Below are 21,347 nucleotides of genomic sequence, written 5' to 3'. Positions count from 1 at the left end.
TTTGCTCAGCCTGCCCAGGGGTGGCACCACCCAAAATAGGCTATGTTCTCTGCTATCAAATCACTAATTAAGAAAATGCCCTACAATCATACCTTATGGGGGCATTTTCTCAATTGAGGTTCCCTCCTTTCAGATGACTAGCTTGTGTCAAGTTGACATTAAACTAGCCAGCACATAAACTAGAGTTAATTGCATCTATTTTCCATTCAGGCAAAATCTGTATACAATGAAATGCACATATCTTTTTTGCTTAAAAACATCTTTTTTTTTTTTTCTTTCCTGAGACAGGGTTTCTCTGTGTAGCTTTGGAGCCTATCCTGTCACTTGCTCTGGAGACCAGGCTGGCCTCGAACTCACAGAGATCCGCCTGCGTCTGCCTCCTGAGTGCTGGGATTAAAGGCGTGGGCCACCAATGCCCAGCCTTAAAAATCATTTTAATACACTATTTTTTTTATCATATTTCTGCTCCCCAACTCTTCCCAGATTCTCCCCAACTCCCTACACATCCAACTTCATGTTCTTTCTCTTTCCCTTAAAACTAACAAAAGCAAAAAAAGGAAAATCAAGACAAACTAAAAAGAAAACACCAGTAAGACAGAAAGTACCAAACCAAACAAAAATGCGCGCGCGCGCGCACGCACGCGCGCACACACACACACACACACACACACACACACACACACACACACACCAAAAACAAAACAAAACAAAAAAACCATGGAGTCAGTTTTGTGTTGGTCACCTACTCCTGGCCATAGGATGGTAGATATAGCCAGTGATACTCCATTTGAGAGAACCAATTTCCCCTTTCCCAGTAGGTATCAATTGCAAATAGCTTCTTGGTTAGGGTTAGACTTTGTTTCTACTTACCCATCTCAGGAAATGCATAGATTACGAGTGCACATTTACTGAGTTTTCACAAGTGAATACACTTACAAATATCCATTTCTAAAAATTAGGATTGTGGCTGCGCAGTGGCGGTACACGTCTTTAATCCCAGCACTTGGGAGGCAGAGGCAGGTGGATCTCTGTGTGTTCTAGACCAGCCTGATCCACAGAGCAAGTGCCAGGAGAGGCTCCAAAGCTACACAGAGAAACCCTGTCTCAAAAAAAACAAAACCAAAAAAAAAATTAGGATTGTGGTTCTTGGGGGCTAACTTAAAGGTGTAATACTTGCTAAGCATGTGTGAGTTCCCAAGTTCTTCATCCCTAGTACTGCAAAATAAAAGTCAAAAGTAGAACTTTTTTTTCCAAGTTCTTACTTGTCCAACTGAAATTAGTATAAAGTGTCTTCTATAATCAGAATTGTACAAGCAGGCCTGTGTCTGTGGTCTTGGATGGAATTTCTAATATTCAGGTTTGGGACCAAGAATGGAAACACTTCTAGATTAAGTTTGATAGTATGTTGTAAAGTGTGTTAGCTAGGACAGAGAGACTGTATGGTCTACCTTAGTTACAAAACTTCAGCAAATGACCCCCAGGAGATGAGCAGTGGCCTCATCACTCGGTTTTCATTTATTTCAACGTTCATGTTTCCTGGCTTCATTTTCATTTTAGCACTTGGTAAACATTCTTTTGTTTAGTAATTTGTTTAGTATCCATTTACACCCCAGAATGTAAGCTCCTGATAGCTGACATCTCCCCTGAAATGCTCTCTGCAGCATCCAGTACATGATCTGCATCCAGAACTATTGAGAGGACAACTCGTTTCAGTGACTAGACAGAAAGGTGAGCTAGAGAGGGGAAGCAGGGCTCCTTAATCCTGTCCTCCAGCCCCGAAATTCCAGGTCATTCCTACCTACAGGTACCACCAATGCAGTATGGAGCAGGGGGACTCCAACTTATCATTCTCTGGGTTCCTCCTTTTTTTATCCCAAGCTCTGGTTTTGCTAATGATATAGGGGGCTCTGAAAAGGACCAGGAGTCAGGGAGGACAAGAGCCGGGCCAGTTTCACCAGGAAGGCAGCTTGAGACTGTGTTCTTATAAAAACTCCATGTAGTTGTCTACATTGAGCCTTCCTTCCCATGGTCTCTAGGGTGGGTCATTCCTATGCAGATATTCCTGCTTGAATATTATATGGAGAAAAGAAACTTGGAGTTTTCTGAGAATGGGTTACTTTGCCAAGCTTCATGTACCTGGAATGTTCCAGAAGTGTCAGGACAGACCTGGAAACCCAGGGCTCTGTCTTCCACACCTCTCCACAAGTTTTCCCAAGTGTGGTCAAATCCAGCAGTGTCTTTCACATGGTCTCATGGAGAACCACTTGTTCTATTTATTTTAATTACATTACCAAATATTAGAATGACAAATCCTTTATGATCCTGTAAGTTCAAATAAAAATAAAACAGTGTAGGTTAGCTGTAGATAAGGAAAGACTTGGCTGATAGGGTTTGCTCTAAGGCCGTGGGGCTGCTCTCTTAGCACTTAGTGTTTTCCGATTTTTTTTTTTTTTTGTGTGTGTGTGTGTGTGTGTGTGTGTGTTGGTTTTGTTTTTTCATGCATTGAGTTCCAGTGCAAAACCAGAACTTTCATTTAGTCACGTTTCGATTTGCTGTGTATTTGCATCTCTGATAGACCTTGTACTTCCCAGGAAATCTGCTCCTTGCACATGTAAGAGGAGCAGTCCTCATTGGCTGGAATCTGACATTTAGGAGACTGAATAGAGGTCTTGGGTAGGCTGTCTCTGGGATGAACCTGCCGAGGGAGAGGCTGAGTCAGAATCAAACCTTACTCGAGGAGTTTTAATACCCAGGGGGAAAAAAGTTTAAAGAAGGCCTATTTCAACTTAATTCCCAGGCCCTGGCTCTGGTCACTACACATTTATTCCACAAATACAGAAGCGTGTGCATAGAGTACTAACTTGGCGCCACAGGTCTTAAAACAAGCAAGGTGCGCAACTGGAAGCGCTACCTCCCAAAGCGCCGCCAGATGGCTTTGGAGCTCTAGGCGAGGGATTGATGCCCAGACGTATGAGAACACAGTCCGCACCTCTGGTCTCACAGTGCTCTCAATCTTCCCTTCCACCACCACCAGGCCTGTATCAAAAGGCATCTCCCCGCCCGCGACAGAGCACCACGTGCCGCGCTTCCACCCAGCTCTAGAGCCTCGGGCCCAGCATCCACATCTGGAAAGCAAGAGAGATTTCCCTGGGGTTCGGGTGGGGATGATGTGGGCTGGTTTATTAAAGATGACATCCACAGAGCAAGATCCGTTCTAGAGACTAGGCAAATACCTCTCTCCTCACAATTACATTCTTCATCCTTTAAGTACCTCGCAGAAAGGATCACATTTGGAAAGGGGTGGAGAGATGCCTAAGCTCCCCAGTTGGTACATTCTGGCGTGGCTTGTGCCTGGTGTCAGTTTCCTCATCTGTAAACTGGGAAGGAAGCCCATGCCCAGGGGCCTAGGACTATGGCGAGGTAGAGGATGGTGGTGTCAGGAGACAGGCGCCTCCGCAGGGTGGGGAGCATCTTGTCTTGGTACCCGGAGACCCCCCCCCCCGCCCCCCTCAGCTCCTGGGAAACTCCGCGGCGCAGCTCGGCGCGCAGGGGTGGGGCCCGTGGAGGCGGAGACGCCCGCCTAGCGTCAGCGAACCAGCGCCCGTCTCTCAATGGCCAATGACGAAGCGCCTTACAGCCCAGGCCGCGTCGGGAGTGAGGCAGCGGTGAGTGAGGCGCTGACAGGGACTTGCGGGGGCATCTAGCACAGACCCCCCTGGACCACGCCGCCATCGCAGCCTCCCGCCCAGACCTCTCTCTGCCGCTTCTCCTCGCCATGGAGGCGAGGGCGCCGCCGCCGCCGCCGCGGGGCTTCGAGCAGCGGACCGGGCGGCGGCCCTGAGGGGAGCGGCGGGCCGAGTCGCCGCCACCGCGGTGCTGAGGCGGAGCTGCTGTGCGCGTCCCCCGCGGTCCCGCCCAGCGCCGGGCTCGGTAAGCATTCGCGCCTGCCGCCGTCGGGTGGGCTTGGGAAGGTGGGATGGCCCGGCCGCGCGTGGGAGCCGTCCCTGGATCCTTTCCCGGAGCAGCGCCTCCGGCTTGTGCATCCTGGCACGGTGGACAGGGGGAGGGGGTCCCGGAAACGTGCGGGACACGGACAGGCTGGAACTTTGCGGACGTCCTCCTGGGGCCCGGGCCAGGGCGCTGCCATAGTTCATTCTGAAAGAAAAAAAAAAACTTTGAGCAGCGAGAACGGTATTTGCTCAGGTCCATTTAGTGGGAGGAGAAAGGTGGCTCACGCAGTGATCATTTCTACTCTCTCTTGAAACCCTTCCCTGCTCCTCCTCCCAAGCCCCTCGCTGCCGCCCGATCCCAACTGTTGTGTATGCTTCAGAAGGAAAATATGGACTCAGAGCTGCCCAGAATTCAAAACGAGCCTCTTGGGAACGCATATCTCTTCTGTTTACTTTCAGTAAATCTTAAAAATTGCCGCTTGGGGTAGGGGGCTAACTCCTAATTGTATTTCCTGAAATTAAAAACTACAAAGGCAGAGCTGATCCTGATAGATTCGGGGTTTTGGCGTTGTCAGTGATGATATTTGTAAGACAGGAAAGACAAAAAAGGAATGCTCCAAACCCTCTTAGAGTAATGCCGGCCGAAGCCCTTGGCCAGGAGAGGGAATCCCTTTTGAAAACCAGTCTCATGCCCCCGGATATGGCATCACTTGTTACCTGCTAACTATTGAAGCAGCCAGAGAGCCAAAAGATGGTGGATGAGGATTAACTAGGACAGCTTGGATACTGCTTTCAAAAACATAGATGTGATGCTGTCATTTTCCTTCCCCCATGAGATGAATGGAACCCTAAACGCATTATCATTTTCTACAAGGCTCTTGACAATCTCGCCTGAACTTGATCTTTTATGGTTACCTCGATCCTTGCATTCTCCTTGCTTTCCACCCAGTGTTTAGCCATTCAGAGCTGCTTGCCTGATCCTTCATACTTGGGGAGGTTTTTGCTTTCTGGGTTCCCCTTTCCTCCCACCTTTTCTTGCCATGTTCCAGGTGTTCCTTTAGAGTTCTTTTCATTCGAGAAACTTCTTGAGGACAGGGGCTGTGTCTTCTTCAGGTTTTCCCTGTTAGAATTCTTCCTAGTTATCTTGTAGATTCTTAACTACTTGCCAAGAGGAATGTTTCCTAGTGTTTCCTGAAGGCCTGTTTGGAGTGTGGGTTAGGATCTTCATACTCACTGTCTCTCCATGTCTGTGGCACCCAGCACCCAGAAGTAGTCATCATGGAGAGACTGGTAGGCTTTATATCCTACTTGCTTCTAATCTGCCCTTGAAAGGCCAAAAACTCCTTAGTTACTTTTTACCCCTCTCTGCCCCAAGTGGCCCGAGTTTACTCTGAGGCATGCTTGGATCCAGGAGACTATTCACTGGGTACCTTTTAGCCACTGATTTAGTATGTGGGTGAACACAGAACCAGAAAAGCAAACCCCTTGATTTAGTACATTCATATGTCACCTATTTGCCAGGCAAAGTGCTTGGGATTCAAAATGAAAGTGAGAAAGTCATATTCTTATCTTTGAGAAGATTATAGACCAATGCAGGGCAGGTAGATGGATATAAACAGTTACATCATAGGTGCTATTAGAGCAATAATAATTGCTGTTTTCTATTTGCCTGTGACAGGCTATATAATAAATGCCTTACATGAATTATCTCGCTTAATCTTTTCAATAATTATAAGGGCTCATCAGGACTAGAAATGAGTAGACAGATGAGGAAACAGAATTTGAATTCTGACAATCTCTTTCCAGAGCCTCTGCCTGGGTAGTCTGGGAAGGCTTTCCTGGGAGAAGGTCTTCAAATCCTAAAGGAGACATCCTATAATTTGTATATTATAGACTGCACATATAGGAGAGGGGAGGGAACACAAGCCATCTTGGAGGAACTGGGAAGACGTATAGGTGGACTGGAGGTGAGCTTAGGATCAGAGTGAAGACTTATTTTGTTGTGTTAGGGTTTTGACAATGTTAGAGGCACCAAGAGTCAGGGACTTGGGGAAGTCATTTGGGGGCAATAATGCCCCCAATTGTTACCTGTGCAGTTTAGGAGGTAGTGGCCCGGACCCCCAGAAGTAGAATCACATTCTTTTATACCCAGAGCATGATTATTTCTCTTGAGATAGATTCTTACTCAGTTTGGGGAAAGATAATTAAAGCATTGGAGAGGGAAATTCTAGCATTCAAAAGGGTATGTAGAGGAAGAAAATCTTCCTGTCCTCTTATCTGCTAACTCCTTCCCAAGGATGGCTGAAATGCTGAGCATCTGTGGCTTTCCATAAACCCTACTCCTTTATAAACATGCATCTGCTCCTCTCTCTGTGGCCATACCAGTCACACCTCACTTTTTCTAAATTAGATGTTTAGGAACCCATCCCATATTAACAGAAACTTTTGCTTACTCTTTGAATTGACATTTCTTTTTTAAAAAGTTAGTTAGAAAATGTGTGTGTATGGTTGTTTTACCTGCATAAATGTCTGTGTACAGCTTGCGGACCAAGTACCCTTGCGGGCCAGAAAGGTTGTTGGAGCCCATGGAACCAGAACTATAGACCACTGTGAACTGCCATATGGGTGCAGAGAATTGAACTCAGGTCTTCTTGAAGAACAACCAGTATTCACATTTCTTACTTTGTTATACAGCTGTATAATAAGCTGTTTTGTCTGTACATAGGACTATTATTTGTATTTGTAACTAGTCTTTATGTCAAACATTTATTTCTATGTTTTTCTCTTACAGTAATACAATGAACATCCTTCTGGATATTTAGCTATATGTTTGTATGTACAATTATCTGAACGATGTATTTTAAGAAATGGAACTATCGGATCAAAAGACCTTTGTGTATTTTTTTTTTATTTGTAGACATACCAACAAATTGCCACCTCTTTGAAATAGTGCCATTTATTCTGTCCTTTAAACTGTGGATCAGTAAGTGTAAATCACAATACCCAGCAGAATCACCTGGGATGCTTTTCCAATGGTCATATGCCATTTCCCTCTCCTGCTGCAGCCTAGTTCAGAAGGAGTCATGTGATTTGTTCAAGAAGATCAGAACTGGATGATGGTGGTTTACTTTCTGCAGCTCTGGTGTTTGTATTTTCCCAGTACCATATCTGGAGGGTCTCAGCATTAGTTTGTAAACAGTGCTGCATTATTATTGTGGCCTTCATGTGGAGAAATGAGACACAGGCTTGAGTTTGAAGCAGGAAGCTGGCCAAATACAGAATCTTGTCTTCTTACTTTTAGTGCAGGAATTAGTAAGTGTTCCAAATTCCAAAACAGAAGAAAAATTTTTTCTTTAGTCCCAGGTGCAGAAATAGCAGTAGTATAACACAGACATAATAAAGCTGAGCAGCAAACTTAACTATCCTAAAGTTAAGTTTTATTTTAATATATCCTCTATGGAAAAGAGAATCCACTAAATAAAACTGCATTTACTCTAAATTCACATTCGGTTGTGTCAGTGTATTGACATGGATTTTGTTTGTAATTAGTACATATTGAATACAGTTTCAGAAATTTTAATATCATAAAATTTCTGTATCTTGTTTGAAATGTAGTATTCCATGTAGTTTGTGAAGTCTGTATAATTCCTTCCTTTTTTTCTTTGCACAGTTACCTTTGGATGAATTGGACACTTACCCCTCAAGAGGGCTCACTGAATCAGAGAGTTAGTGTTGAAGTTGAATTAATTTGCAGTATTGTCACTGTTAATTGGCTTTTGGACAGTGCTATTACAGACAAATCCTACTCTTTTTCTTAAAAATATATGCCACACAGTAATGGCATACATTTTTAATCCCAACACTTGGGAGGCAGAGGCAGAGGCAGAGGCAGGAGGATTTCTGTGAGTTCGAGGCCAGCCTGGTTTACAAAGAGAGTTCCAGGACAGCAAGGTTGTTACCAGAGAAAACAACCTTGTTGAAAAACCAAAAAGAAAAAAAAAAGGAAAAAATATATATATGTATAGGAGCTAGAGATATGGCTCAGTGGTTAAGAGCACTGAGTATTTTTGCAGAAGACTAGAGTTCGTTTTTTAGTAACCACATCAATTGGCTGACAACCTCTTACATAACTCCAGCTCCAGGGGCTCTGCCATCTCTGGTCTCTAAGGGCACCTACACTCATGTCCACATACACAATTAAAAATAACCAAAAAAATAAAACTTTAAGAAAAGAAATAGACTAGCCATAAGAGTGAGTACTGCTCTTGCAGAGAATCAGAGTTTAGCTAATGGTATCTACATCTGGCAAACTCTCAGCTGCTAGGAACTCTAGCTCCAGGGGTTTGGACACCTGGCTTCTGTGGGGTGAACATGCACACACACAGTATTTTTAAATTAAATAAATAAACACACACAAAAAGGAGGATGACTCCTAAGAAATCTTGACACTTTAGGTTGTCCTCTAGCTTCCATACACACAGGTATGTGTGCAGTTTTATACTTCCACACATACATGTACATGAAGAAGAAACTCTGTTCCTTGTCCCCGCCTGTGGGCAAACGAGTCAGGTGTTACCATTCTCTTGTTATCTTGTGGTAGAGTTGATGACTTGTGTGTTAGTCAGGGTTCTCTAGAGGAACAGAACTTACAGAATGAAACTCTCCCCCCACCCTCCACCCCGTTTTATTAGAATGGCTTATAGGCTGTAGTCCAGCTAGTCTAGCAATGGCTGCCTACCAACATAAGGTCTAAGAGTCCAGTAGTTGTTCAGTCCACAAGGCTGGATGTCTCAGCTTGGCTTCAGTGTGTGCCAGAATTCCAAAGAAGTAGGCACTAATGCCAGTGAAGAAATGGACTTGCCAATGAGAGCAAGCAGGCAAAAAGCAAAAAGCTTCCTTCTTCCATGTCCTTTATTTAGGCTGCCAGCAGAAGGTGTGACTCAGATTAAAGGTGGCTCTCCCCACTTCAAATGATTTAATTAAGAAAAATCCCTCACTGGTGTACCCAGCCACTTGGGTTTTAGTTAATTTCCAGATGTAGTCAAGTTGACAACCATAGCCATCACAACTTCCATAATTCTTGTGCCAATTTTTGCTAGGCTTAGTAGTACATACCTGTAATCCCCATTCCCTCAGAAGTTGAAGAAAGAGGATTAAATGAGGCCAGCTGAGACCCCATTTAAAAAAAAACCAAAACAAATTGCCAACTTTTTTGCTGCCTAACAAAGAATATTAGAAGAAAAATCTGTGGCCGATCTCTTCAAGTAAGGTAGTTATTTTTTTAAGATTCATTATTTTTTATTTTTCTATATGTATGTGTGTGTACCTGCTCTCTGTACAGTGTGTTCATGCAGGCTTTTGAGGAGGCAGTGAGAAGCTGTTAGATCATCTATGGCATTGGTTCTCAACCTTCCTAATTCTGGCATTCTTTAATACAGTTCCTCAAGTTGTGGTGACCCCAACCATAAAACTATTTTGTTCCTACTTCATAACTGTAATTTTGCTACAGATATGAAATCTTTGTTTGTTTTGTTTTTCAAACAAGGTTTCGTTGTAGCTTTGGAGCCTGTCCTAGAACTCATTCTGTAGACCAGGCTGGCCTTGAACTCATAGAGGTCCACCCGCCTCTGCCTCCCGAGTGCTGGGATTAAAGGCGTGTGCCACCACTGCCCCTGATATGAAATCTTAATGTTAATATCTGGTATACAGGATATCTGATATGCAAACCCCAAAGGGGTCGTGACCCACAGATTGAGAATCACTGCTCCAGACTAGAGTGGCAATTGTGAGCAGCTTGAATTGAACTTGTATCCTCTGCACCTATAGAGCCTTCTCTCTGACGCCAGTGGTGTTTATTTGATAATGAATGAGAAAGTAACTGCTTTTAAATTATTTTTATTTTTATATTATGCATATGCATAGTATGTGCACATGAATGCAGGTGCCCACAGAAGGCAGAAAATGGCATTGGGTCCCTTGGAGCTAGAGTAATAGGCAGTTGTGACTCATCTTATATAGGTGCTAGGAACCAAACTCAGGTTCTCCGAAAGAACAGTACAATCTTTAAACCTCTGAGTCATTTCTCTAGCCCTGAAAGTAACTCCTTTCCTTTTCTTAGAAAGAACAGCCAATACTACACAGAGAAATCCTGTCTCAAAGCAACAACAAAAAGTTGAGTGTCTCCATGTGCATATTGGCTATTAGTATATGTTACTTGAAAAACTGTCTATTCAGATTATTTACCTATTTTTAAAAACATTTCCTTTATTATTGAGTTCTTTTTGCATTCTAGATATGTTCTCTTATTAGGCATATGATTTGCAAATCCCTTTTCCCATTTGTGAAGGTTTTGTGTATATAACTTATTGGGCCTATAGATCTAGCACCAGAGTTGCTAAACCAAATGGTTACCTCTGTTTAATTTGCCAAGGGACTGCAGAACTGTTTTCCAGAACCATTGCCTCATCTGGCAATCCTAGCAGCTATCTGAGAACGTCTGTTTCTCCACATCCTTGTCAACATTTACTGTCTTTATTTTTCAGCACTAGTCATCTTAGTGGCTATGTAGTTTTGATTTGTGGTTTGATTTTACAGACTTAGAAACTTAGAATGCCATTGTGATTTGTTCCATCTTTTAAAAATTTCTCATAATCCTACACATGAGGAACTGGTAAACAGGATTTCATAATCTGATAAAAATGTCTTAAATCTGTTTCTATAAAATAAAGCTTTTATGTAATGATTAAGACCTGTGCATTGATTGTCACTAACAGTTGAAGTCATTTAAGGGACTTTAGAATGATGGGTCAAACTGAGTCTTATGATAAACCGTACCACCTTCAAAACTGGCAGAACTACTAAACTTAACTCCTGTGTGTGACAGGATAGGAAGAGCATGACATCATTCATGGATATTCTTGTTTCCTCCTCCACAAATTAAATTAAAAACTAAGTTTCTGAATATAACAGTTTGTAGAATGTTATTAATTATGATGTGAGAAATACTATAGAGCAAAGGGAGCATAGTGACTTCAAATTTAAGCCAAGAGAACAAGAGGAACAACTGCATATTTAGAAGATTAGACATCAGCTAACTGTAATGTGCAGACCTTATTTCTATCTACACCATTGTAAAAAGATACTTTCAAGGCCGTTGGGAATAACTTGAGTAGCCCTCAAATAGTAGATGATTTTTAAAGGATTTTAATTTTTTACATATGTTAATAGTTTTTGATACATTTAAAAAGGTAGACTGTTTCAGTCTTAGAGATAAGAGCTGAAGTACTTAGGGATAAAATAATGTCTGGAAGTTGCTTTAAAATATTCAATGTATCTGAAGGATTATAGATGAGATAAGAATTAACATGTATTGGTAATTATAAAAACTGAGTATGAGGCATAGGATTTGTTTTGTGTGTTTGTTCTTGTAGGTACATGTACATATGCATACATATGTGGAGGCCAGTGATCAATTCAGGTGTTCCTTGAGTATCAGAGACACTTTAAAATTTTTTTTAAAAATTTTGCATTTATTTATTTTGTGTGTGTACATTCATGCTGTGGCGTGTGGGTGTAGGTGAGAGCGCAACTTGTGGGAGTTGCTTCTTTCCTTCCACCGCGTGGGTCCTGAGGATCCAATTCAGACTGTCAGGCTCGGCAGCAAGCACTTTTTCCAAATAAATCGTCTCACCACTCCTTACCTTGTTATTTTAAAAAGATTTTATTTTGGGGGTTGCATGTATAGAACACCATACCCAGATGCTTGTGAGGAAGGAGTAGGCCAGAAGAGTGCATTGGCTGCCCTGGAACTACAGTTACAGGTGGTTGTGAGTCAACTGACATGGATACTGCAAACTGAACTTGGATCCTCTACAAGAGTAATGTGTAGTTTTAACTGCGGAGCCATCTCTCCATACTCCCAACACACACACACACACACCCACCCACCCACCCTGCTTTTTGTTTTATGTTTTTTAAGATAGTCTTTCACTAGCTTGATTAAATCGTGTAGTTCATGCTGTCCGGCCAGTGAACCCCAGGAATTTTCCTTCATCTCCCATCACTGGAATCATAAGTGTACACCAGCATGCCTACCTTTTAAATGGCCTCTAGCAATCAAATTGAGGGCCTCATGCTTCCCTGGCAGGTACTGGTAGACAACAGTTCAATTGAAGAGTTTTAATAGATTTCAAACCCATTTGTAAAAAAGTGACATCTATTAGTTGTTAAGAGTTTATGCATCAGAGAAGGTGGACATTTGCTAGACCAAGTCATTTATTTATTTTTATGGTTCTGGGGTTCTTTTTTTTTTTTTTTTTTTCCCGGCAGGGGAAGGTATGAAGTGGGATTTAGGTGTACTGGCTGGTCTTGACTTTACAGTCTTCCTCTCTCAGCCTCTTGAGTTCTGGGATTGTGTGTGTGGATAACCTTGCCCAGGTGTGTGTGTGTGTGTGTGTGTGTGTGTGTGTGTGTGTGTGTGTGTGTGTGTGTGTGTGTGTGTGTGTTGGAGGATGGTATTTGTGTTGCTGTGTGCATGTGGGTCTTCAGAAGTCAACATTGGAAGTCTTCTGCACTCTGTCCATTTTTTAATGGGCTCTTACTGAATCTGGAGTTCACAGATTCAACTAGGCTAGCCAGCCAGTGAGCTCCAAGCATCCACTAGTCTCTCCCTGCCTCCTCAGTGCCACTGCGCCCAGCTTTTTCCGTGGGCACTGGGGATCCAAACTCAGGTCATTATATTTATGTGTTCTGTGGTAAGTACTTTACTCATTGCGCCATTTCCTCAACCCTATATCCAGAATTAAAGCCTAGTGTCTATATTACTGAAGGTGGGACAATATTACATTATAGAGCTCCTTCCTTTGGAACCATGTTTACTGTTGTCCATTATTCCCACATGTTGACTTGAAGTCAGACTTCTGCGCTGCTTTGTTACAGAATACCAGAATGAGAGCTTTAAAAGGATGGCAATTTAGTTTAGTGTTATAGTGCTTGTCTGGCATGCACAAGGTCTTGGGTTCAGTATCAACGAGGAAAGGAGAGAAAAAGGAAAGGTAGGTTTTCAGCTACAATGAAAAATATTTAGTTTCATGGATCACATAAAAAATACCTTTATTTTTATTTGTTGTTATTGTATGTTTATATGATGTGTGTGAAAAGGGGTACACATGCTACAGCACACATGTCAAACAACTTTGTGGAGTAGACTCTCTCTTCCTTTACATGGGTTCTGGGATTGAACTCGGGCTATCGGGCTTGCATAGCAAAACACTTCATAGCTTGGAGGCTCACATGAAAACATATTTAAAAATTTTTATTTTATGTGAATGTTTGATTTGCCTGCATGTATGTCTGTGTACCCATTGCATGCTTGGTGCCTGCAGAGGGCAGAAAAGGATGTCAGATCTCTGGGGCATTAGACCCCCTGAAACTGGCATTTGGAACTGCTTTAGTGTGAAGGCATGTGATGTCATTGGGACAAATATGATTAAGCAATAAAAGTATTAATAGTTCCATACTTGGGGTGGCACTTGGGAGGCAGAGGCAGGCAGATCTCTGTGAGTTCGAGACCAGCTTGGTCTACAGATTGAGTTCCAGGACAGCCAGGACTATTACACAGAGAAACCCTAGGGGGCAAAAAAAGAAAGAAAAGAAAAAAAAAAAAGTTCCAGATTTGGGGCTTTGGAAGAGAGGGTTACTGGTGAGTGGAAGAAGAAATTGAAATCCAGCCCCAAGTACTGTTGCTAGAGTGCTGGCAACAGTACTCTGCAAGGAGTGAGGTCTGTCAGTAACTTGGTGCCTGCGCCTGTATTGTGACTGCCCTCCAGTGCTCCCTACTCTTGGCTGGGCCTTCTCATTTTGTAGCAACACCTGAGTTGACAGTGGCTCCCAGATAGAACCCTCTTTCCCAGGTCTGAGCACGGGTTTACGGAGTCCTCATAGTTGAGAAGCAGCAGCCACCCAGGGAGGTTGACTGTGGCCTTAGATCTTGCTTCTAGTTCGTGGGTTCAAGAAGATCCATTTGTTCGTTTAATGAACACTCAGTACTATAGTGTTGCTGGCAGTAGTTGTCACTAGTGAGTGACTAGGGTGAGTAAGAAATTCAAAACAAAACAAAACAAAAAACAAAAAAACCCCACGTTTTGGGTTCTGTTTTTGCTAATTTTTTACATTTTAAAATTATATACATGTTTAAGTAATTAATGCTTGTATATGTTAAAATATGGAGAGAATTATAGTAAAAGATAATTTCTCTTTTCCCCAACCTACAGCTTCCCTTTTGTAAGGATCCAGACATTATGCTAGACTGCCCCTGTCACCTGGCAGAATGCACTCAGGCAGTACCCTGGTCATCCCAGAGTTCCATGGCTATGTAGTCTGCACACAGGTGCAAAGGACCCCTTTAAAAGAAAGACCCCCATGCTTAATGCTCTCTCTTTCCTGCTGTTCCCCAGGGGCAGACAGGACATTTCCTGTCTCCCTCTTGTCTTCTGTCCTCTCTCTGTCTCTTTGTCTCTTTCCTTCCCCCCTCCCTCCCCCTTCTAATAAAACCTATTACTTAAGCTCTGTCTGCCTGGCATGTTTGTACTGTGCCGTGCCCCCCACCCTCCACTCCCGCCTGCCACAGAATCCACCAAGATCCTCTAGGCACTTTATCCTAACACCTTTTATAAAAGCATCCTTAGGAGTTTGGGCAAACATCAGGACCTCAGTTCAGTCCTCTTGAATCCAGTTGAACCTGCTAGGCATAATGGCACATCCTTGTAACATAATTCCCTGGGCACAAGGGAGGGAGAGACAGGTGGGTCCCTGCTACCCTGCAGATTGCTTACTTAGTTTTCAGAAGTCCTGCTTTGAAGGTGCTCTATTGGAGCAGACAGTGGATAGAGTAGCAGTTCTGTGTGTGGATTGGATTGGGGCTTTTGTGTATAGAAGGGCTGTAAATTAACCTAGTAAAGTGGCAGTAAAATCCAAGTTTTCTTTAGTCTTGTTTAATTGTAGTTGTAAATGGTAACTTTGTACAAATGGGGACACTTTTATTCTTTTTCTGTATTTTGTCTTTCTTTACTTTTTTGAATAAATGTTAAAATTTCACAGATGAAATTCTCCTAACCCCCTCAATCATTGAATTGAACTCCCCAGGTGTTTCAAATGCATTACTTTATTTATATATTCAAGTCCAGCAAGCACACCCAGTAGTTGCCCTGTCAGAGTGAACCACCTTCACACCGTCTCCTTAAGAGTTGAGCAATCTGACTGTAAGGAGTTAAACTTGCAAAAGCAGCAGAGCAGGTTCTGTAAGACCAGTGCTTTTTGTTGGCTAGACCTAAACCACCAACACTAAAAAAACACATCCTAAACGTAAAGGTATTTGTACCATAACTTTGCTATACTTTGTTTTATTACTCACAGCTTGTCTTTCTGGGTTATAATGTCCCTCAGCTTTGGAGGACAGTTTTACCGTCTTGAAGAATCAAGGTTATTAGATGGAAAAGATGGGGCCATGATTACAGTAATGCAGTGGTTAGGGGTGTGAGACTGGAAGGAGAGACTCCGTGCTCTGTTTATAGAGATACTTTGCCTCCAAGGGTGGCTCCGTGTATGTAACATCTTGAATATGGCTAGTGGTTGTTCTATGTGCTTGAATGATCACAGAAACTTCTTTTATTGTTTGGGTTTTTTTTTTGTTTTGTTTTTGTTTTTTTGAGAAAGGGTTTCTCTGTGGCTTTGGAACCCATCCTGGAACTAGCTCTTGTAGACCAGGCTGGTCTCACTCACAGAGATCTGCCTGCCTCTGCCTCCCGAGTGCTGGGACTAAAGGCTTGCGCCACCGCTGCCTGGCCAAAACTTTTTTTTAATCTTCCTGATTTTACCAGAGGAGAATATAGAAAGGGTCAGGGAGGAAAGAAAGGGAAAAAGGAATTGGGTAAATCGATAAACTACAGTGTTTACTTCTGGAGCAGGCTTCCTTCCACTACATGGCACACTGTCCTGTTTCTCTTTACCTCTCTGGTCTCTCCTCATTTCCCTCAGGCCATTTTCCTTTGACCACTCTTGGACTTACTAAAGTCCATCCTCAGCCTCATGTTTTGCTATACACATTCTTGGAAGGACATGAGTGTGTCTATGGTTTCATGTTTCTTGTGAATTAGAGGGAAAAAATTTGTCCTTAGATCAGATCTGATAAGCAACAACCTGTTTGTTTTCCCATTGAGGTGTTTCCCAGACACCTGCATCGGACTCAGGACTGACCTGTTTTCTAATCTTTGTCTTGATGACTAGAACAACCCAGCAGCTACACTAGAATGTTAAATGTTGTTATTCATATCATTGGTAGTATGTGTATTGAGATATCCACCCTGCCCGCAAGCTGGTCATTGGCAGGACACTGATGGGCACCCTGGTGAGTTTCTGCAGAGCCATGAATGTTATGTTTTTGTCTCTCAAATTTGCCCGATTTGGTCAGTTTCTCATGTACCTATGTTTCTCACATCAGTCTGCAGGTAGATATGACTTATGCATTCTCTAATCATTATTCCTTCCTTGTTCCACATTCTTGATTACATGCTATATGGAGAGGTTGTTTTAGTTTCATGATCTGTCGTAGTACTTCATGGTTGAAAAAAAAAAAAAACTAAACTGGTTAACAGAACAAGGTTTTTTTTTTTTTTTTTGCTTTTTTTTTTTTTAATTCAACTTGCTTTTTAAAAAGAAAAAAAAAAAACAAGTGTTCTGGTTGGTTTCTGTTGTTGTGATAAAACATTCTGGCCAAAAGAAACTTGGAAATGAAAGGTTTTATTTAGCTTACACCTTCACAATATAGTACATCACTGAGGGAAGCCAGGAGAGGAATTCAAGCAGGAACCTAGAGGCAGAAGTGAAGGAGATACCAGGCAGAAGGAAAGCAGCTTACTGGCTGGCTTTCCATGGCTTGGTCAGCTTGCTTTCTTGTATAATCTAGGACCACCTGCCCAGGGATGGCACTGTCCACAGAGATTGGGCTCTTCCACATCAAGTATTAAGAAAATGCCCTCCTTCCCCCAGCCGTGCCTGCAGGCCAGTCTCATGGGGGCAGTTTCTCAATTGAAGTTCCCTCTTTGCCAGGTGACTCCAGTTTATGTCAAATGACAAAAGCCAGCACATGAGATTCAGTGATATGTATTAAAATGCATATGGAAGCCAGGTGGCACACGCCTTTAATCCCAGCATCGGGAGTCAGAGGCAGGCGGATCTCTGGAAGTTCTGAAATCCTGTCTCAAAACAACAACAACAAAACAACCTTTATTTTATAAATAAAATAAAATGTATATGTTAAATGTGTACAATTTGATGAGATTTGCCATGTGAAATGGTACAGCCATCATCACAATCATTGTAAAAACATCTCCATCACCTGAAAAAAAAAATTTCCATGTGTGTGTGTGACTTTAATTTTCTTTTTATCTTTGTAGTAAGAATACATAATATGGGATTCCTACCTACATTTGTAAGCACATCATGCAGTGTTGTTGACTGCAGGGACTATGCTGTACAGCAGCTGTCTTCAATCAGTGGGTGCCATAAAGTTTTGATGAAAGATGAATTAGTCCCAGAGCAGAAGCAGTTATTCACTTTCTATATAGCACATTATCTCACAGAACCCTTTTAGCATTCTACAAAATCAGATAGCAAGACTAGAAATGGTAGCTCTAAATGTCTGATCTGGGTCTTGAACTCATGTTTGCCCAGCTCCAGAGTTATACTTGTTCTACAGTGCCAGACCTTCTATAAGTGGACTGAATGGTACTCCTTGTAAAGAAATTTATTTATAGAAAGGTCCTTCCCACAGATGTGGTATTAAAATGGAATTATTTTGAATTATTGTGGTAGACCTAATTCAAATACCCTTATAAGAGACATACAGTATATACTAGTATGTGAAGAAGGAAGCATTATTAGAGTTGTGTCAACATTTATTTTTTAAAGCAGATGGTCTTGCTGGCTTCAAATTCTGTCCTCTTGCCTCTACCTCCCAAGTGCTAGGATTATAGGAATGAGTCACTAAACTCAGCTTCAAACAGTATTTCTTCACTGCTCCAAGTCTGATCTCAGTATTAGTTCTTTGGTTTTTTTTCTTCCTTTTTTAAAAAAATATTTATTTTATGCTTATGAGTATTTTGCTTGCATGGATGTATGTGCACCACATATGTGCCTGGTCCTCACAGAGGTGAGAAGAGGGCATTGAATTCCCTGGAACTAGAGCTACAGAGGATTATGAGCCACTGTGTGGGTGCTGGGAAAGAACTCAGGGAGAGCCACCAGTGCTTTTAACTGCTATCTCTCCAGTCAGCTGTGCTTTTTTTCCCTCAGGTTACTTTATCAAATTGTGTAGTAGACCATATACTTGTATGATAATCCACACAACATGAAGATTAAATATTGCCCTTAGAGGGAATTTTATGGTCTACAGTTTCCTGATACATAATTTTACTGAGGCATGGATTTGCATTACTTGTGCATTTAGTTTGACGGCAGCAGAACTGAGTTCACTTACTATTCACTGAGCCTTGGTAGCTTCACTTAGCATCCCATTCTGCCTTTTATTATCGCTTTGATCACAAAGGACTAAAACTTTCAGTATGAAAAGTAATATTTAAAAAGAAGCCATCCAAAGAATCGTGCACCACACCTGTAATTCTAGCTCTTGGGAGGCTAAGGCAAAATGAGTCCCAATGGCTAAAGACTCCCATGGGCTAGAAAGTGAAACCTTATCTTAAACAAACAGAAGCCATACATTAATTCTGTTTGTATATACTCCTCAGGATTTGAAGTTTGTGGCCAGGCCTGGTGACCTATCCCTGTGATCCTAGCTCAGGAGTCTGAGGCAGGATGGTTAATCCAAGGCCTACCCGGCTGTGCAGTAACTGCAAGGCTCACCTGGCCAAGTTACAGCAAAAGAGAACTGGAGGTATTCTTCAGTTGTAGAGAACTTGCATAGGATCCTGAATATTTAGTCTCTACCAGAAGAAAGAAAAGTATTTGAAGGAATCTTGTGTTGTCATACTAGATTCAAATCTCAAATGCTGCCCAACAGTACTAGAAAACTTTGACGTTTGAATTTAATGTTTTTTGTTTGTTTGTTTGTTTGTTTTGAGCTAGGATGTTGCTCTATTAGTAGGATGGCCACAGACTTGAGCTTCCCCACCTTGGCCTTCTGAGAGCTAGGATTACAGGCATGTGCCACCTAACCTCATTTTTCTTTGTTTTGTTTCCTTCTTTTTATATTTGCTTATTTTATTTTATGTGTATGCGTTTGGCTTGCATATATGTTGTGCACTGTGTACATGCCTTGAGCCCATGGAAATCAGAAGAGGGCACCAGAGCCTCTGGAAGTGTAATTACAAAGATGGTTGTGAGGCACCGTGTAGATACTGAAAACCAAACCTAGGTCCTCTGCAAGAGCACTAACAGCTCTTACCTACCAAGCCATCTCTTCAGACCCCTAACCTGGTCTTTTATGAGTCTCTTAGTGTCAACATTTTATTAGTTTCTTCCTTTCATATATTGAATTGTTCTCTTGAGAGTAGAGCTGTAGACGGGTCTTACTTGTTTTTACAGTTTTTTTTTTTTTTCTTTATCTCAACTCTAATATGGTAACTAGTAAGCATTAGTGAGTGGTTTACTCCAATAGAACCATTTTGTCCCCACCCCACCCTGGGTACTGTAAGATAGAGCTAGTACTCTTTCCTTTTTTTTTTTTTTTTTTCCCCAGTTAAGATCTCTCTCAGTAGCCCAGGCACTTATGATTTTTTTTTTCTTCCTGCTTCTGCCTTCCCTGTGCTAAGATTTATAAGAAGCCACTGCCTGGCTTGAACCAATACTCCTTGTAAAGGAAACCTATCTAATAAACCTGTAACTTCCTGATCAGTCCAACAGGACAACCTCTTTGAAAAAGATAATTGTAGAAAATTTTAAAGTAGTGTTTAAAGAAAACTGGTAGATATTAACTTGCTACTGAAAATGATTTTGATTTTAAAGTTGTTCATTCTAATATTTTTCAGATAGTGATGAAGGAACGTTGTTTGGGGTTTTCAGCTCCTTCTCATTTGGTGCCATTGCTATGGCCCTTTGGTGAAGTGTAACTTCGTGGCTTATCTCACGGCAGCCAGGAAGCAAAGAGTACGAGTGACAAAGTCAGAGACAGTGTTAGCTTATCTGCTCTGGTGATCCTTCTTTCCTGTTGTTCCAGCTAGTTTATCCGATGGACCCACACACCTCTGTGGTTAGTCTTTTTCCCCTGGTTGCTACTGTGGCTGTGATCTTGGAAATGCTTATTTATATCCACACCTAGAATTGGACTTCACTAACCTCCTACGTGTCTCAGTCCATTCAAATTGATAAGAGAAACTGTACCCCTCTCAAATTGCACCGATCTCTTGATTACAGTCTTTGCAGCAAAAACGAAAACTAGGAACCTTCTCACCTTTCCACCTCTTTTACTTCTGGTTTAGGGACTATTCACTGTTAACACCTAATTGTCATGTTTCTTTGGTCTTTTTTTTTTTTTTTTTTTCAAAGAGGAGTAATTTCTCAGTCTTCTTTTTAGTAATTTGACATTTTTTAAAATCTTGTTTTTATTTCCTGTATATGAATGTTCTGGCTGCATGTGTGCCTAACAGGACTCCCTCAGAGGACAGAAGAGGGTGATAGATCTCTTGGAACTGGGGTTAGGGACATCTGTGTGCCACCATGCAAGTGCTGGAAGAGCAGCAAGTACTCACAACCACTAAGCTGTCTTTCTAGTCCCTAATTTGACTTTTGTGTTAGTGTAGTATTTTTCAGAACTTTCCTAAATCTGAGTTAATATGATTCCTCTTGAATAGAGTTGAGGATTTATTTTAGTTTTCGTTGTGTGTATATGTGTGTATGTGTATGCGGGTTTATGCATGTGTGAGTACAGGTGCCCATGGAGTGCAGAGAAGTTGTTGGATTTCCTGGAACTGTAAGTTCCAGGCAGCTGTGAGAATCAAGGTCAGGTCCTCTGCAGGAGCAGTGCTTGCTGTTGAGTGTTAAGCCATCTCTATCCACTCATGAGTAGATTTAGATTGTATATTTTTGGCAGAACACCACAGGCATTGTGTGCTTGTCCCTGCATCACACCAGGAGGCACATGTCCATTTGTGCCATTACAGGTTATGTTCAAGGTTTTTTGGGGGGTGTTTTGAGACAGAGTTTCTCTGTGTAGCTTTGGAGCCTATCCTGGCACTCGCTCTGGAGACCAGGCTGGCCTCGAACTCCCAGAGATCCGCCTGTCTCTGCCTCCCGAATGCTGGGATTAAAGGCAAGTGCCCCCAATGCCCGTCGGTTATGTTCAATTTTATCACATGGTCAAGATGTTGTCTGATAAGCTTTTGAAAA

At 42.1% G+C, this 21,347-nt stretch overlaps 1 protein-coding gene across 1 annotated transcript in view; it reads left to right on the top strand.

Annotated features, from left to right (window-relative positions):
* Nucleotides 1-3,807: 3,807 nt before the first annotated feature.
* The window catches only part of Ptpra (protein tyrosine phosphatase receptor type A), a 106,999-nt gene continuing 89,459 nt past the window's right edge, over nt 3,808-21,347 (top strand). The window contains exon 1 of the mRNA XM_027421796.2: nt 3,808-3,930. The gene's annotated coding sequence lies outside the window, so the exon portion shown is untranslated. The remainder of the gene's footprint in view (nt 3,931-21,347) is intronic.

This window comes from Cricetulus griseus, chromosome 6 (assembly GCF_003668045.3).
Source record: "Cricetulus griseus strain 17A/GY chromosome 6, alternate assembly CriGri-PICRH-1.0, whole genome shotgun sequence".
NCBI classification, from domain to species: Eukaryota; Metazoa; Chordata; class Mammalia; order Rodentia; family Cricetidae; genus Cricetulus; species Cricetulus griseus.
The sequence above is the reverse complement of the archived record's forward strand: the minus strand, read 5'-3'. Positions and strand labels throughout refer to the sequence as shown.